This window comes from Budorcas taxicolor, chromosome 1, assembly GCF_023091745.1.
Source record: "Budorcas taxicolor isolate Tak-1 chromosome 1, Takin1.1, whole genome shotgun sequence".
In the NCBI taxonomy this organism is placed as follows: Eukaryota; Metazoa; Chordata; class Mammalia; order Artiodactyla; family Bovidae; genus Budorcas; species Budorcas taxicolor.
This window is the reverse complement of record NC_068910.1, coordinates 174,880,020-174,896,406: the sequence shown is the minus strand read 5'-3', so window position 1 is coordinate 174,896,406 and position 16,387 is coordinate 174,880,020. Positions and strand designations below refer to the sequence as shown.

At 38.4% G+C, this 16,387-nt stretch overlaps 1 protein-coding gene across 1 annotated transcript in view; it reads left to right on the top strand.

Moving 5' to 3' along the window:
* The window catches only part of LEKR1 (leucine, glutamate and lysine rich 1), a 206,096-nt gene that overhangs the window by 11,780 nt on the left and 177,929 nt on the right, over positions 1-16,387 (top strand). The gene's annotated exons all lie outside the window — the stretch shown is intronic.

Here is a 16,387-nt window from a genome sequence, read left to right as displayed (position 1 = left end):
CTTAGTTTTTTAAACTTACATTTCTTTGCTGAGATTTTCTATTTTTTCTTTTGTTTCAAGAGAATTTTTATGATGGCTGCTTTATAATCCTTATCAAATAATTCCAGCATCTGATTCATCTCAATGCTGGGTTTGTTGATTATCTTTACTAATTAATGTTATGATTTTCTTGGTTCTGGCATGATGAGTGATTTTCTGTTGAGTCCTGATTATTTTGGAAGTTACACTATGAGACTCTGGATCCTATTCTCTCTCTCTCTCTCTCTCTCTCTCTCTCTCTCTATATATATATATATATAAAACACACACTCCCCTTGTTGTGGTAAAGCATGAAAGCCAAATGGGTGTGTTTGTTCAGCTTCCTGCTGTGTCCACAAATACTACTTTTCAAAAGTAAGGTTCCCCCTGCCTTGTATCAGACTGGTGAAGTTGAAGTTAACATATCACCCTTAGCCCCACTCACACCTTTCTGGCAAAAGTGAGTCACCAACTTGCAGGTTCTTGTGTCTCTGCATGGGAATATAAGATCAGTTCCCCACTTAACTCACTGTCACCAGAAGGGGAGAACCAAAGAGCTGTCTCTCACTTTTTTGTAGCGGAAGTTTGACTTCTTTCTGTGCCCCATTGATACCAAAGGATGGGAGAAGTTAGGTGCCAGCTGGCCCTGATTCTGCCTTACTGATGCCATCTGGGAGTAGAGGCTCAGCTCCCTACACATCCCACTGGCACCAGAGGATGGGAAGCAAAGTGACTACTTTGTCTCACACCACCTTCTTCTATCTCACTGATGCTGGGTGGGGTTAGAGGCTTCTAACTGAAACCCTCTGACACAGGATATGTTAGGGAGTCAGAATAAGAGTGCCACTAGTCTTGTTTTTCACTGCTTCCTTTGGTCTCTTTGCTGCCAATTGGGTTTGATTCCCCACTGGGCCTCACTGACACCAAGAATATAAGAAAAGTGGACTGTGTGCTCAGTCACTCAATCATGTCAACTCTGTACGACCCCACAAACTGTAGCCCGCCAGGCTCCTCTGTCCATGGAATTTTCCACGCAAGAATACTGGAGCGGGTTGCCGTTGCCTACTCCAGGGGATCTTTCTGACCCAGGGGTTAAACCCGCATCTCCTGCATCTCTTGCGTTGGCAGGCAGATTCTTTATCACTGCACCACGTGGGAAGCTCAGAATGGACTATTTACTACTAACAACTTGTACCACTTTGTTCGGATTCATTGGTGCAGGGTAGGGGTGGAGGCTCAGCTCCCCATTGACCCCACTGACACTGCCCTGGTGGGGGGTATTGGAGCATGCCTTGCTTCTACAGAGGGGAATGAAAGATCAGTTCCTAGCTTACCCCACTGATACTACACCAGCCAGGAGACTTGGAGTGCACCACCTGCATCAATAGGGCAGGGCTGTGGCAGTATGGAATATCAACTCTGCTCAGTTATGTCTGTCTTTAAACTGTGAGCTGGGGAGGTACAGTTTTACAGTTGATATTTGGCTTGAGAAAGTGAATATTACAAAGATTGTTTTCAATTATTTAGTCACACTTTACCTGATCAGCTAAGTTGATCAGACTTTTTTGGAGCTTTTCGTTTTCTTTTTTTGGGGTCTCTGCTGTTGGTGGTTCTGGGTTGGAAATTTCTGTAACACTCATCTGGGATATATGGGAGATAATAATAAAACTCAGGAATCTCATTGCCTTGGTGTTTCTCAAATCGTGAAGTCAGTAGGCCATCTGCCATCTTCTTTCTGCCTTTCATGGTTTTGCTGTGCTTGTGTTATATGGTATCAGGGTTTTTTAGTTAAGAGATGAACTTGGGAGTAGAAGAGCTACTCCATCTTGGTTGTGACCTTGGGTTGATTTTTTAGTAAAATTAAATATTGTTCTGAGTAACTAAGAACATTTTTTTTAAAGTAATGACTTAAAATTTCACAATGTTAATAGCTAGCTCACAAAAGTCAGTAGTTAGATATATGCATCACTACATGCTTGCTAAATAATTTCAATTTCTCTCGCTTATGCCAAATTGAGATGATCCATGGAAATTTGAGGAACAAAAAGATAGGCCTGTCTATGAGGAATTAGACTTAGGAGTTCTGTTGATAGCTGGCCATTCTCACAGCTATCAAGGAAGTCAAGTCTAGACTAGTCAGCTCAAGGAAAGGGCATAAGTAGGTACCAAGGGTTCAGAGCCCACAGTTTGGAATCCAATTAATAGAGTGTAGAGACACTGAGTTTATAAATGAAGACAGTTGGAGGAAGAGATGTACCTGGCTGGAGTAGAGGATAATAGGGTCAACGTGGCAGATTTTGTGAGTCATCATCTTCCTCTGTCAAAACTGCCTCCCTCATAGACCAGTTATGTCAGATAATAACACTTTCTATAGCAAATGGCTTACATGAACAAGGGTTTATTTGTTTCTTGAGTTAAGAAGGGGTGTAGGCATCTCAGAATGTCACCAGGGATCTAGCCTTTTCCATCTCTCATTACATCTTTCTCACTGAGTAGGTCTTCAGTCTCATACTGATCTCCTCATGATCTCAAGATGGCTTTTGCACTGTCAAAAGTATACTTCTAGGCAGAAATATGAAGAGAGAAGCTGTCAGGGGAAGTGCCTGTGATAGGAGGTCAGAAGCTTTCCCACAACTGCAGGGTAGTTTGGGGAACTTACTTCAGGGAGTTGGTTTGTTGCTTTCTGAAATAATAGGTTCTGTGGTAAGGAAGGGGCTTCCCAGGTGGCTCAGTGGTAAAGAATCCGCCTGCCAAGCAGGAGACGCAGGAGACCCAGGTTTGATCCCTGAGTCAGAAAGATCCCCTGGAGAAGGACATGGGACCTTACTCCAGTATTCTTGCCTGGGAAATCCCATGGACAGAGTCTGGTGGTCTATAGTCCACGGGCTCGCAGAGTCGGCCACGACTTAGTGACTGAACAGCTGCAGAAGTTGTAAGAAAGAAGACACTAGCAGGCCTCCCTCTCTGTGCATTACATTTCCCTCCAGAAAATCACACATTCATGCTTACTTTAATTCCTGAAGAAGGAAAAAATTAGTATCTCAAGAAACTTATCCAGAGCTCCATTTTTCTTTAAAGGTCTTATCTTTAAGATATCTAGGCTCAGCTTTTTCTACTTGTACCATATTCTCTCTTGTTTATGGAAATAATATAAGAGGCATACATGTGAAAAATGTTTGGGACAATGAATTTTGAGTAATCAAGATTTTATAGAACAAAGAACTGATGAACTATAGCTCTCATTGTTTGCGCATACTTCTTAGACAGAGAGTTGCACATGACTGAGCGACTAATCACAGCACGTAGACAATTATTTCAAATACCTAGGGGCCTTCTCAAACCTTCATTTCTCTCCTAGGATTCTGATTTACCTTTTGGGGCCAAGTGGGAATCTCTGCAGTGAAACAAAAGCTGTTACTGATGAGATTGTATTTGGGCATGTGAGCATGGGGAGCACTGGAAAGAAAAGGTTGAGTACCATTTGGAAGAGCATTGGTTCTTTGCAGGCCACTGAAAAATGACTCCAATAGACACAGAGTGTCATTAGCACGTAGTTTAAACCTGGATGTCTATATCGTGTTTCTCTTAGTCTAGATGTATAGATATCAATATATTATACTGATATTTATATTATGGATTTCTTAAACATTGAGAAACCTGAAAAAGTTTTATTTATACCGTGTAGCCCTAAGATCAGGTAATCTTTTCATTTTTCTCCTCTACCAGCACTAGATTGTGTTCCAGACTAAAGTACTTAGGGATAGAGCATACTCTTTTTCCATTCTCCTTTTTTCTCTGTGGATGCATTACACATAGTATATACTAGAATTTGACAGCTCTTTTTTACTATTGGTATAAATAATGTTTACATGGGTTTCTCATTACTAGATCTGGCAAGGTTGTAGAGACTGATATTTATTCAACAACATTAATAGACCTATGTATTCGTGTATATCTTTTATTACCAGTGTAACTTTGAAAGCTCTTCTGTGTATCATCATGTTGTTACTATAGCAACATGGTTACCAAAATAAGGTACACTTCTTCCTGCTTTGTGTTCTTAAAGATCTTTTTTCCCCTCAAGCTTTTTAATTATCTCTGTAGAGTTTCTGTCCCAGACATTCAGTACCCCTTCTATTTATCTTTTCCCCTTTAATTTCCCTTACTTAAAATTAGTTATCATTATAATACAAAATATAGTTTTTATTGGACTAAATCCTAGTAGGACAAGAATAAAGGAAGGGAAGCAGTGTATGATGTTGTATAAACAGTAGAGGCTCAGCTATCGCTTAACTCCCAACCTTGCCTGCCTCATAATCTTTTTGTACTTCTAGCATATAGCTTTTTTTTGGCCACATTGTGTGGCTTGTGGAATCTTTGTTCTCCAACTAGGTATTGAACCTGGGCCCTCAGAAGTAAGAGTGCTGAGTCCTAATCACTGGAGTGCCGGAGGATTCCCTCTTTTTGTGCTTTTGATTCTTCATTTATAAAGTGGTCAGAGAAATAGCTACTTCACAGGCATGATACACACATTACTCTGTGCCTGGCAGCAATTCGGCTCTGTTTCGCTTCTCTCACCTCCTTTTTTTCCCTTTCTGTGTTTGTTAACCAAGGTTAATAGTGTACAGTCATTTGTCCCCCTCCTCGCCACCATAGATACCATCACATTCCCATCTACTGTTTTTTTTTTTACTTATTTTTAATTGGAGGATAATTGTTTTACAATGTTGTGTTGGTTTCTGCCATACAACAATGTGAATCAGCCATAAGTATACATATATCCCCTCCCTCTTGAGCCTCCCTCTCACCTTACTCTCATCCCTCTAGGTTGTCACAGAGCCCCAGGCTGAGCTCCCTGTGTTATACAGCAGCTTCCCACATGGTAGTGTATATATGTCGTATGTAAATGCTACTCACTCAGTTTGCCCCTCCTCTTCTTCCCCTGCTTTGTTCATTCTCTCCATCTGCATCTCTGTTCTTGCCCTGAAAATAGGTTCATCACTACCATATTTATAGATTCCATATATGTGCATTAGTGATATTGGTTTTTCTCTTTCTGACTTACTTCACTCTTTATGACAAGGCTCTAGTTTATCCACATCACGACTGACTCAATTTCATTCCTTTTTATGGCTGAGTAATAAGGTCCCTTGGACTCCTCTGAAGGAGATTAGCCCTGGGATTTCTTTGGAAGGAATGATGCTAAAGCTGAAACTCCAGTACTTTGGCCACCTCATGCGAAGAGTTGACTCATTGGAAAAGACTTTGATGCTGGGAGGGATTGGGGGCAAGAGCAGAAGGGGACGACTGAGGATGAGATGGCTGGATGGCATCACTGACTCAGTGGACGGGAATCTGAGTGAACTCCGGGAGATGGTGATGGACAGGGAGGCCTAGCATGCTGCGATTCATGGGGTCGCAAAGAGTCGGACACGACTGAGCGACTGGACTGAACTGACTGACTAAATATTCTATTGCATATATGTACCACATCTTTATTCATTCATCTGCCGATGGACATGTGGGTTGCTTCCATGACCTGGCTTTTGTAAACAGTGCTGTGATGACCACTGGGGTACATGTATCTCTTTGAGTTAATGTTTTCTCAGGATATCCCTGGTGGCTCAGATGCTAAAGTCTGCCTGCAGTGCATGAGATCCAGGTTCAATCCATGGGTCGGGAAGATCCTCTGGAGAAGGAAATTGCTACCCTCTCCAGTATTCTTGCCTGGAGAGTTCTGTGGACAGAGGAGCTTAGTGGATTATAATCCATTGAGTTGCAAAGTCAGATACCGCTAAGTGGCTAATACTTTCACATGCCCAGTAGTGGAATTGCTGGGTCATATGGTAGTTCTTCAGAGAAGGCAATGGCGCCCCACTCCAGTACTCTTGCTTGGAAAATCCCATGGACGGAGGAGCCTGGTAGGCTGCAGTCCATGGGGTCGCTGAGTCAGACATGACTGAGCGACTTCCCTTTCACTTTTCACTTTCATGCATTGGAGAAGGAAATGGCAACCCACTCCAGTGTTCTTGCCTGGAGAATCCCAGGGACGGGGAAGCCTGGTGGGCTGCCGTCTATGGGGTCGTACAGAGTCGGACACGACTGAAGCGACTTAGCAGCAGCAGCAGCAGCATGGTAGTTCTTTGTTTAGTTTTTTAAGGAATCTCCATACTGTTCTCTACAATGGCTGTATCAATTTATATTCCCACCAACAGTGTAGGAGGGTTCCCTTTTCTCCACACCCTCTCCAGCATTTATTGTTTGTACACTTTTTGATGATGGCCTTCCTGACTGGTATAAGATGATACTTCATTGTAGTATTGATTTGCATTTCTCTAATATTGAGTGATGATGAGCATCTTTTCATGTGCCTCTTGGCCATCTATATGTCTTCTTTGGAGAGATGTCTATTTAACTCTTCTGCCCATTTTTTTTGATCGGGTTGTTTTTTGATAATTGAGATCCATGTGCTGTTTATATATTTTGGAGATTAATCCTTTGTCTGTTACTTCATTTGCAAATATTTTCTCTTATTTTGAAGATTGTCATTTGTCTTATTTATGGTTTCCTTTGTTATGCAGAAGCCTATAATATAACACTTATATTTTCAAACAAATCATTTAACAGTAGAGTAGATACTGTCTTATTTTGTGTTTTTGTTGATGGTTGTCCTTAAGTCTTGCCTTTTAATATGTCAAAATCCTTGAGGGCAGTAACTGTCTTTATCTCCCCCTGAATAACCCATTAGGACCTAGTACCTAGTGGTGGGTACCTAGGCCTGCGTGCTTAGTCACTCATGTCTGACTGTGACAGAGGAACCTGGCAGGCTGCCATCCATGGGACTGTCCAGGCAAGAATACTGGATGGGGTGCCATTTCCTACTCCAGGGTATCTTTTTGACACAGGGATTGAACCCACATCTCGTGTCTCCTGCATTGGCAGGTGGATTCTTTACCACTGTGCCACCTGAGTGTGTGGGAGGTATTTGCTAATTTGCTGAGTGATTGAGATGTATGATATTAATCATGAAGCCGTGGTTTTTGTAATGTATTTCATTTGTATTTTACCACTGTACATAACATAGAAATGTTTTCTGGAAGGTACTCAGGCATATGTGTTGTTCTGTATTATAAATGATATTCATGTCAAGAATGGAGAAATGGAACAGTATATCTCTTGCTGCCACTTCTGTTTTCTGTTAACAATAAATCCATGTAGGCTTCTAAATGGCTGTCTGCCATGAATTGCATCATTTACAATGGCTCTTAATATGCCTCCTGGCATTTCAGTTTCTGTCTCAGCAGGCAACCTCACTCATGCTGAATCCTTTAATATTTGTACCCAGATAAATGCTTAGATTGCTGTGAAAGATTCTCTCACTTTGCTTCTACATGTTTCAGATGAATGTCAATGACACATTGGAAAGCACATCATTCAAACATAATTTAAAATATTGAATCATAACAATTTCCTAGAATTTATATTCCATTTTTCTGTTAATGGACATGAGTTTTTATATTGAGTTTTGTCACCTGTATATGATTACTCCTGGGTTTTATCATCTTCTGCTCTCAGAAGAGGAGAGATGTATTTTACCTGCTGCCAGCCGGTGCCTTGTGAAATACCTGGGCTTGAGTTCAGGGTGGGGAGCAGAGAAACAGAGAGAGGAAAAATGGAAAATGATTTTATGATATTTTCCTTGCCCAAATTCCGGATGGAGTATGGCAAGGAGCCTGGGAAGAAGGAAAATGCATATTTAAATGTGGTATTAGCTTTTAATTTATTAAAGCTAAAGATAACAAGAAAAAATTTTACTTTGTAATTATACATTTTTAATGTATCAGTTACGCAGAAGAACTTAACAAACATCTTTTTAAAGCTTTTATTTTTCCTTCAGGATCCATTGTGTTTAGACTCATATTGTATGTGAGATAAAGGTAAAAGAAAATCACATTTATTTTCATGGAAAACAGTCTTTTTCAAATTATCTATTAGTGAAATAGTAGATTGGTTTTCTTTTTAAGGAATAAGACTTCATATTTAAAATCAGTATTCATAAATATTATGCATTATTTTTTAGATGTTTTGTGTGGTCATCAGAATCGTACCTATGAATTCAGAATTCTCTATTGAAAACTACTTGAAAAAAAGGAGAAACTTGAATGATTATATATTCTGCTTTATTGGTATATTAACAGAAACCCCCTGGTTATTACTCAGGGGAGATTACTCAAATAACAACTCATATAATTATATGTACTTTAATCCTAATGTTGGTTTAATTTGGAATCATTTTTCTCTACTAGAAATTAAAAAAAAATTTAAATGGAATATAATTATTGTGGTAAGGTGCTGGGGTCAGGGTAATCCTTCTGTCTCTCCACCTGCCATTTGAATAAAAATCTATAGATAAAGATTTAGGTTAACTCATTCACTCATTTATTCATGAATGACTCATCACTTTCTAATTTTTTCCTAGTGGTATATCTTAAGAAAAGTGTTTGAATATTCATTTGTATTTATTTTGTATCATTCTGTAATTATTTTGACAAACTTAAGAGAGTTGTTAAGTCCATGTTCTATCATTAATAGGCAAATAGAGTTGTGATAACAGTGAACATAATGATACAATGAGGGAATAGAAAGAATGTCTTCATTATCAGTATGTTCTAATAACAATAACATGGATGATGAAGATGAGGTGGTTGGATGGCATCACCAACTCAATGGACATGAGTTTGAATAAGCTCTGGGAGTTGGTGATGGACAGGGAAGCCTGGTGTGCTACCGTCCCTGGGGTCGCAAAGAGTCAGACATGACCAAGCAACTGAACTGAACTGAACTGATTCTTTCTAATATGTGATCTAAGTTTATGTAGCTTTTCTCTCCATCTAATGCAACTATCCAGCTGAATCCTATTGATTTAGAGATGGTCAATGGAGGTAGGAGAGTTTGGAGTAGGAGAGAAGGGACAAAAGAGTTGGTCAACACTTAGTTAAAAAGCAAGTGTACCATTGGGAGGCAAGACCAATCTTAACAGCAGAATATATCCCAGACCTAGGCTGAGACTGAAAATACAACATGGCCCAGGAAAACTAGTGCCAAATTCACACTTTAACTAAGCCATGTATAGATCTGTGATTTATGTTTTGTTTATCCTTTTGTTAATAACCTTGGTTTTGTAAAATAAGTAAATTTGTGAAGTGAAATTAATGGCTTTCTTTTGATAGTAAGTCAGAAGGTTTTGGAGAGGCACAGAGAGAGTAGCAAAAATAAAATGATTAAAAATGCCTATTTATTGATAGAATATCCAGCCATCTTGGGGGCTGCTAATGTGAGGAAAGAGACAACTAGCTCAACGTGCTGTATTCTTTGCTCCTTTCCTTTTGCTTAGATTTATTTGTTTTCTCTTTCTCTAATCTTTTGCTTTTAACCTGTCGTTTTTTTCTCTTAAGTTGTGTCTGTTAAAGGCAGACTTTTCTTGGAATATTTATCATTATTGTTCTTCTGTGTTAGACTTTATCCAGTGTTTTCAGGTCTTTCTTACCAGCGTCATATTCCAAACACAAGCCTGTCTCTTCTTCTTTTTTTAACTTCATGAAAAACTAATTAGAATATGAGCTGAAAAACATATTATGTTCATGCCTCTGTAAAAAGAAACATTATTGTAGCCTGTTTTAGAACTCTTATTTTCTGAAATAGAAAGTTTATTTTCTTGTAAATGTTAAATCCTAGATTTCTTTATTAATATTGTTTTATTTGGCTAGATATTTTATTCACTCATATCTTTATATCTAGATAAATAGGTTATAGTTTTCTCTGTTTCCTATCACTTTTAGAGGAAAAAAAGTTAGCTATGGAAGTAGAACTTAAAATTGTCAAGTTAGAAGCCAACCATTTAGTACCTCATTTATACTATAATATTAGCTTGGGGTTTAACACTGTTGTGAGAGGGAAGTCATAGCTCAGCTTGAGAGCTTTCTAGCGTTGATAGCAAGGATTATACTAAAGAAAAATATGTTTCATATAATTACGAGCATGTTTTGTTTGTCACAGTAGAAAAAGAGAGAAACACCAATAACCCCCTTGTGCCTCTTTCCTCCAGTACCTTTCTTTTGCCCAAATCTGAAGCCAGTTTGGAGGGAGTTAGAAGGAGATGAAAGAGATTTGCTGTGGAAGCTAGAATATTAAGTGCTTTGGCAAGCATTTGTATTTTCTCTCAGGAGGAAAGGAGCGGAGCAGTATGCCAAATTCTTACGGTGCTGAAAGACAGAGACTAACTGGGGTTGATTGTGAAAACATTTTATACTCATGAAAATAAAGTTTCATGAGAATTACCACTGAACTCTTTCCCTCTGTGAAGTCCTGGGTTTTGTGAGGGAATTAAAAAAAAAAAAGGATGTTTGGGAATATGTGTAAAGTTAATCTTCTGCTTAACTTTCCTTCATGTACATAACATTTTAAGCTGCAGCTCACTTCCCTTTCTTGATAAGGCCATTTCCCACTCCTCAATTCCTGTCAATTTCCAGTAAGTATCAATTTAATCAAGACAGAAGTCAAAGTACAATATACAAATAAAAATCCACCTTCCAAAGTGATATGCAAATAAATAATCAAAGGCGCAAAATCAGGGTAAAGTATGGTCAACTCCATGTCAGTAGCAGGATGGGTTCAAATCCTGGCTTGATCTTTGCTGGTTGTGTGGCCTAATTCAGCTTGCTTACCTCTCTGCCTCTTCATTCCCTTATAAAGAGGGAAATGAAGGCTGTCAAATGGGGCTGGTAATGAATTAACCTCATAGGAATATTGTGATGTTTCATGTAAATATTTAAGCATAGTGTCTGGCACTTGGTAAATGCTCAGTCGAGTTCCTTATTACTTTTGTTGTTATTGTTGTCATTGTTATAAAAGTTTTCTGAACTGTAGGAAAAAATGATTTTGAAAAATAAACATTTTAATATCAATACAAGAGCAACAGTATTGTATATAAGTTGTATATATAGTATATAAATTGTAGTATTGTATATAAAGCAATATAAAGTAGCATACTGAACTAACTCATTTATTTAAATGCCAAAATTAAGAGAAGTGAAATCTCACCATTTGTAATTCACCTCAAAATTCAGCATTATTTGCCAATAGCAATCTAATTTTAATACATATTCAGTTTTAATTCATTGAATCTATATAAATAATAAAACCAGGATGACAAAGCATTATGTGCTTGAATACTTCACCACTTCGATTTAATAACCCTTAACCTAATGTTGGGTTTTCTAGGTAGAGCAGTGGTAAAGAATCAGCCTGCCAGTTCAGGAGATGCAAGAGACGTGGGTTCTATCCCTGGGTTGGGGAGATCCCCTGGAATAAGAAATGGAAACCCACTCTAGCATTCTTGCCTGGAAAATTCTGTGTACAGAGGAGTCCATGGGGTCGCAAAGAGTCAGACATGACTGAGCACACACACAGAGCACAAACCTAATGTTATACTTTTTAATTATTTCTAAATGTAAATAGTTTGTACTTATTCTGAAGTTGTAAGTCATTATTAAATTAATATTTCCATCATAAATAATGCAGACAAACTAAGTGCATTCTTTTGTTCCAACTGTCAGAAATTCCTTGTTAGTATATTTGGAGTCAGTTAAGTTGTAATATTGCATTATATTTATCAGGCAACTCTGAGGTGTTAATTGAGATCAGCATTATCAGTTCGCCCCTGATGCCAAAGAGCATTTCTTTGACAGAAGGTGGGTAAGAAAAGAGGCATCAACCTTGAATATGGGCAGTTATTTTCTAAAAGCATGTTTCTATTTTACCAAAGCAAAGTACAGTATTTATGGGAAACTAGATAAGCATCTTTATATTTGTTTATACTGTGACACTGCAGAAGAATCTTTTTAAAATTATACAAGTTTCAGTAAACAGAATTATGATTTGACGTGTCTGTACACTACAAAGTGATCATCACTGCAAATCTAGTAACCGTCCATCATCATACAGTTGACCCACTTTACTTGTTTTGCTCACCTCTCATCTTTCCCCTCTGATAACCACTAATCTGTTCTCTGTATCTATGAGTTTTTGTTTTGTTTGTTTTATATTCCACATATGAGTGGAATCATAAGCATTTGTCTTTGATTTATTTCACTTAGGGCTTCCCTTGTGGCTCAGCTGGTAAAGAATCTGCTTGCAATGTGGGAGACCTGAGTTTGATCCCTGGGTTGGGAATATATCCCCTGGAGAAGGGAAAGGTTACCCACTCCAGTATTCTGGCCTGGAGAATTCCATGGACTGTATAGTCAATGGGGTCGCAAAGAGTCAGACACGACTGACCTACTTTCACTTTCACTTTTATTTCACTTGGCATAATGCCCTCAAGGTCCATCCATGTTGTCACAAAATGGTAGGATTTCATTCTTTTAGTTGTTGAGTAGTATTCCATTGAGTGTACCTACCACAGCTGCTTTATCTGTTTATCCTTCAGTGGACACTTAGGTGGTTTCTGTATCTTGGTTATTGTAAATAATACTACAGTAAACACATGGCTGCATTTATCTTTTTGAATTAGTGTTTTTGTGTTCTTTGGATAAATACCCAGAAGTGGAATAGGTGGGTCATGTGGTAGTTGTATTCTTAATTTTTTGAGGAATCTCCTTTCTGTTTTCCATAGTGGCTGCACCAGCTTATAGTCCCACCAAAAGAATATGGAAGTTCCCCTTTCTCCACATCCTCTCCAGTATTTGTTATTCCTTGTCTTTTTGATAATAGCCTTTCTAACAGGTATAAAGTGTCACTTACAAATTGGTGCTTGCCATCTACCTCAGCAAGAATCAAATTATGAGCCACTGCAGCTGTTGACCTTCAATACCTCCAAAAGGAGTTCAGTATAGAGATCAGGAATGATGCACTCTGTGCTCTGGGAAAAACTGATGGAATAGGACTTCAGATAGATAGATACTTTCAGGAGACAATTTTATGAACCCAATTCCTGCATCTCCAAATATCTAGAAAAGCAGTCAAATCCTTCATGGGGACATCTGCTCCTCGTAACATTCACAAGACTAGCGGAAATCTTCTGCAAAATAATATGAGGATGATTGCATCTACCAAAATCATGTATATACTGACCCCCGCTACCTCTTTGGAGCCATTTCTTAAAACTGAAATGCTGTCTCCTGGGATATAGTCCTCAAATAAAACTTAACTCACAACTCTCATGTTGTGCATTTTTTTTCAGTCAACAGAAGTGATATCTTATTGTAGTTTTGATTTGCATTTCCCCAATGATTAGTGATACTGAGCACCTTTTCATATACCTATTGACTATTTGTATGTATTCTTTGGAAAAGTGTCTATTCAAGTCCTTTGTCCATTTATAAATCAGGTTATTTGTTTTTTGAGATTGAGTTGTATGGCTTTCTTATATAGTTTGGAAATTAACCCCTTATTGGATATATGATGTGCAAGTATTTTTCTCTTCATCCATAGGTTTTTTTTTTTTTTTTTTTTTTTTCAGTTTGATGATAGTTTCCTTCACTGTGCAGAAGCTTTTTAGTTTAACACAATCCCCATTGGTTTATGTTTGTTTTTGTTTCCCTTGCTTTTGGAGACAGGTGCACAAAAACATGGCTAAGACCAATGCAATGAGGTTACCACTATGTTTTCTTCTAGGAGTTTTAGGTTTTCACATTTTACATTCAAGTCTTTAATTCTATTGAACTCAGGCCTGGAGTCAGAATCGGTGTCCTAACAAGCAGGAGAGAGAGGAAGGAGGAGAAAGGCTTGAGGGCAGGAGTTCAAGTCTCTAAGTGGGGGAATCACATGGCAATAGTTGTGAAGTAGAGTAAGCACTGATTGATACTCTCAATCAATGAAAACATCTGTAAGTTGAACTGTATAGGCGAAACAAGATTCTAAAGGAGAGGACTGATAGGAGGAGAGGGTTCTCCTCACATGTTCCTGAATTTCAGTCTCTGTGGAAGTTTCTTAGTGACTTCTAACAGAGCAGTCTTTCTAAAAGGCAAATCTGATTCCTGCCTCAAATCCTCCAGTGCCCCCTAGCACTGAGGGAAAAGTGCACATTTCATAACATGGCTCACATAATCTCCAGTTTGCTCTTAATTGTTTTCACTCCACAGGAACCACCAAGAATTAACCAGAATATGCTCTTCTCTCAAGCTTCTCTGGTTTGGCTAATACCCTTCTGAAATTCCTCCCTTGTTAGGCCCTCCTCTGCCCTACACTAACCCTAACTCATCTTTTACCAATATAACTTCCTTGACTGAATTCTTCTCTGTGCTCACATAAAATTCTATGCATGCCTGCTGTTACAGTACTTAACCTTTAGTGCCGGTTAACCAACCAGTGAGTCTTCTGAATCAACTGAAGTTCTTTGATAAATGAATAAATGAATAGATGAGACTGAGTGGAGAGAATTATTGCGAAGATTTAGCCTGGTTTGATGGTCAGGTTGTTTGAAGTGCCTCAGGTCTGCTAATGATAGCTTCCTGTTTGCAGTAAAGTAGCTATTCAGAAACTTTCAAGACGTCTTCCTTAGTCAGCTTCTGTTTTTCAGGAGAGCCCTTTGTGGGATACTGAAGCCTTGTAAGGTCAAGATATATAGGAGAATCTCTGTTACTGAGGTGCTCTGGAATTCTAACTATGCCTTTGCTGTCAGGGGAGGTTTCAGGTTCTAAATTTTGGAGAGTAGAGAAGTCTAAAATAATGTATTTTTGTCTTCAAGATCATGGTGAAGAACTAGCATTGGATAAACCTTCTTTGGCTATTAATTTTTATTCATAAATCTTGAAGTTCATGGCATGGGCCTCTTGGGAAATAATCTGAAAATCAGATAGATCAGACTTTGTGGATTTAACTATGGGATAACTTGTGGATATGAGAATATACTCGTCACTAGGTCCCTTCATGTGTCTTTTGGATTGGCCTTACTGATCTTTAATAATCAAAATATTAACATTCAACTTCACCAAGATTATAGGAACAGCATCCTTAAGTGCAGTACTATCACTCTTCTTTCAAAATCAAATAAATTGTCTAGGTTTGGGGTAGAAAATTGGTTTTGGGGTAGTGAATGTGCCCCAGTTGTTTCCTGCAGGTTAGGAACAGGATTGGGCTCATTGGCCTGCCCAAGGAGTCTAAGTTGAAAGCAGTGGATCAAGGGTGAACTTAGAGATGAAACAAAGGGTCTGGAGTTGGAAACCACTTTGGTTATCAAGAAAGCTTGTAGAGCCAAGCCTGAGACAATCCCTGAAATATTGTGTAGGGGAAGGAAGTCTTTAATGGAGCAGAATTCCTCCTGGGCAGGAGTCCCTCTGAAGGGGGACAGCTTATGTGGCCAGATGTGAGTCCTTTTCAGGACTCAGTAAGGAAAGAAGAATCTCTGTTCTTGTTGAGAGTACCCGCTGATCTGGTCGACTTTCTGCCATTTGTGGATATGTTCTGACACTCTATTGAAATGAACATTAAATAAAAAGTTATCACATAGAGTGGTTATTAAATTAATACTGAAAATGGAACACACTCAAAGTATGTTCAAAAGGATTCCTGAGAAATGTTGCTAAAAAAGTATTCTGTGGTCAGATTTTAAGTTTGAAACATACTCTACATCTGTCTTCTTTTGGTGATTTTTTTACATATTAGCATACTAAAAGCTGTGAGAAGTCTTACAATAAAGAAATCTGTTTTTTGCAATCATAGTTTCCTATGAAACCATTAATTGTGATGGAGGCTTACTGTAGAACACACCTTGACATCACTAAAATAAGGGTTAATGAAACATTTGGTATGGTGAGGAAACTGCTAAATATCAGGCAAAAATCCCTTGATTGGTACTAAAAGGAGATTGAAAAGCTGGAGCTAAACCTTAAAAGCTTAAATCAGAACATCTATAAAGCATGTTGCTTTGGGCCATTTGCATAGTTGGTGCTTGGTCATTTCTTTCTGCAGTTATTAATATGTTTGTTGTTTGATGGGAAAGGAGATGAAAATGCCTATTCTTGCCAGCTGTATGACAGCCAAATTGCTGTCAGTAGGGTAGATATCAACTAATCTTTCAACTAAGGAACCACTGCAATTTTGAAGCAGTCACGGTTTCTCCTTGCCTTTAAGTTTTAGTATCTTGGTAACTGTCAGTATAAATTTAGATTTTTCTCTATGGTTGTTAATGTTCTTTCTAGTTAGATAGACAGATAGACAGATGGATAGATAGATAGGTATACACGTTTTTATTTTTCAAAGTAAAAATAGAACTAATTTATTCTACAGGATTCCTCAAGTGAGTTACAGACAACCATCTTTTGTAATTTTTAAAGAAGAAAATATTTGAAGTAGCCAAAGGCTCATTCAG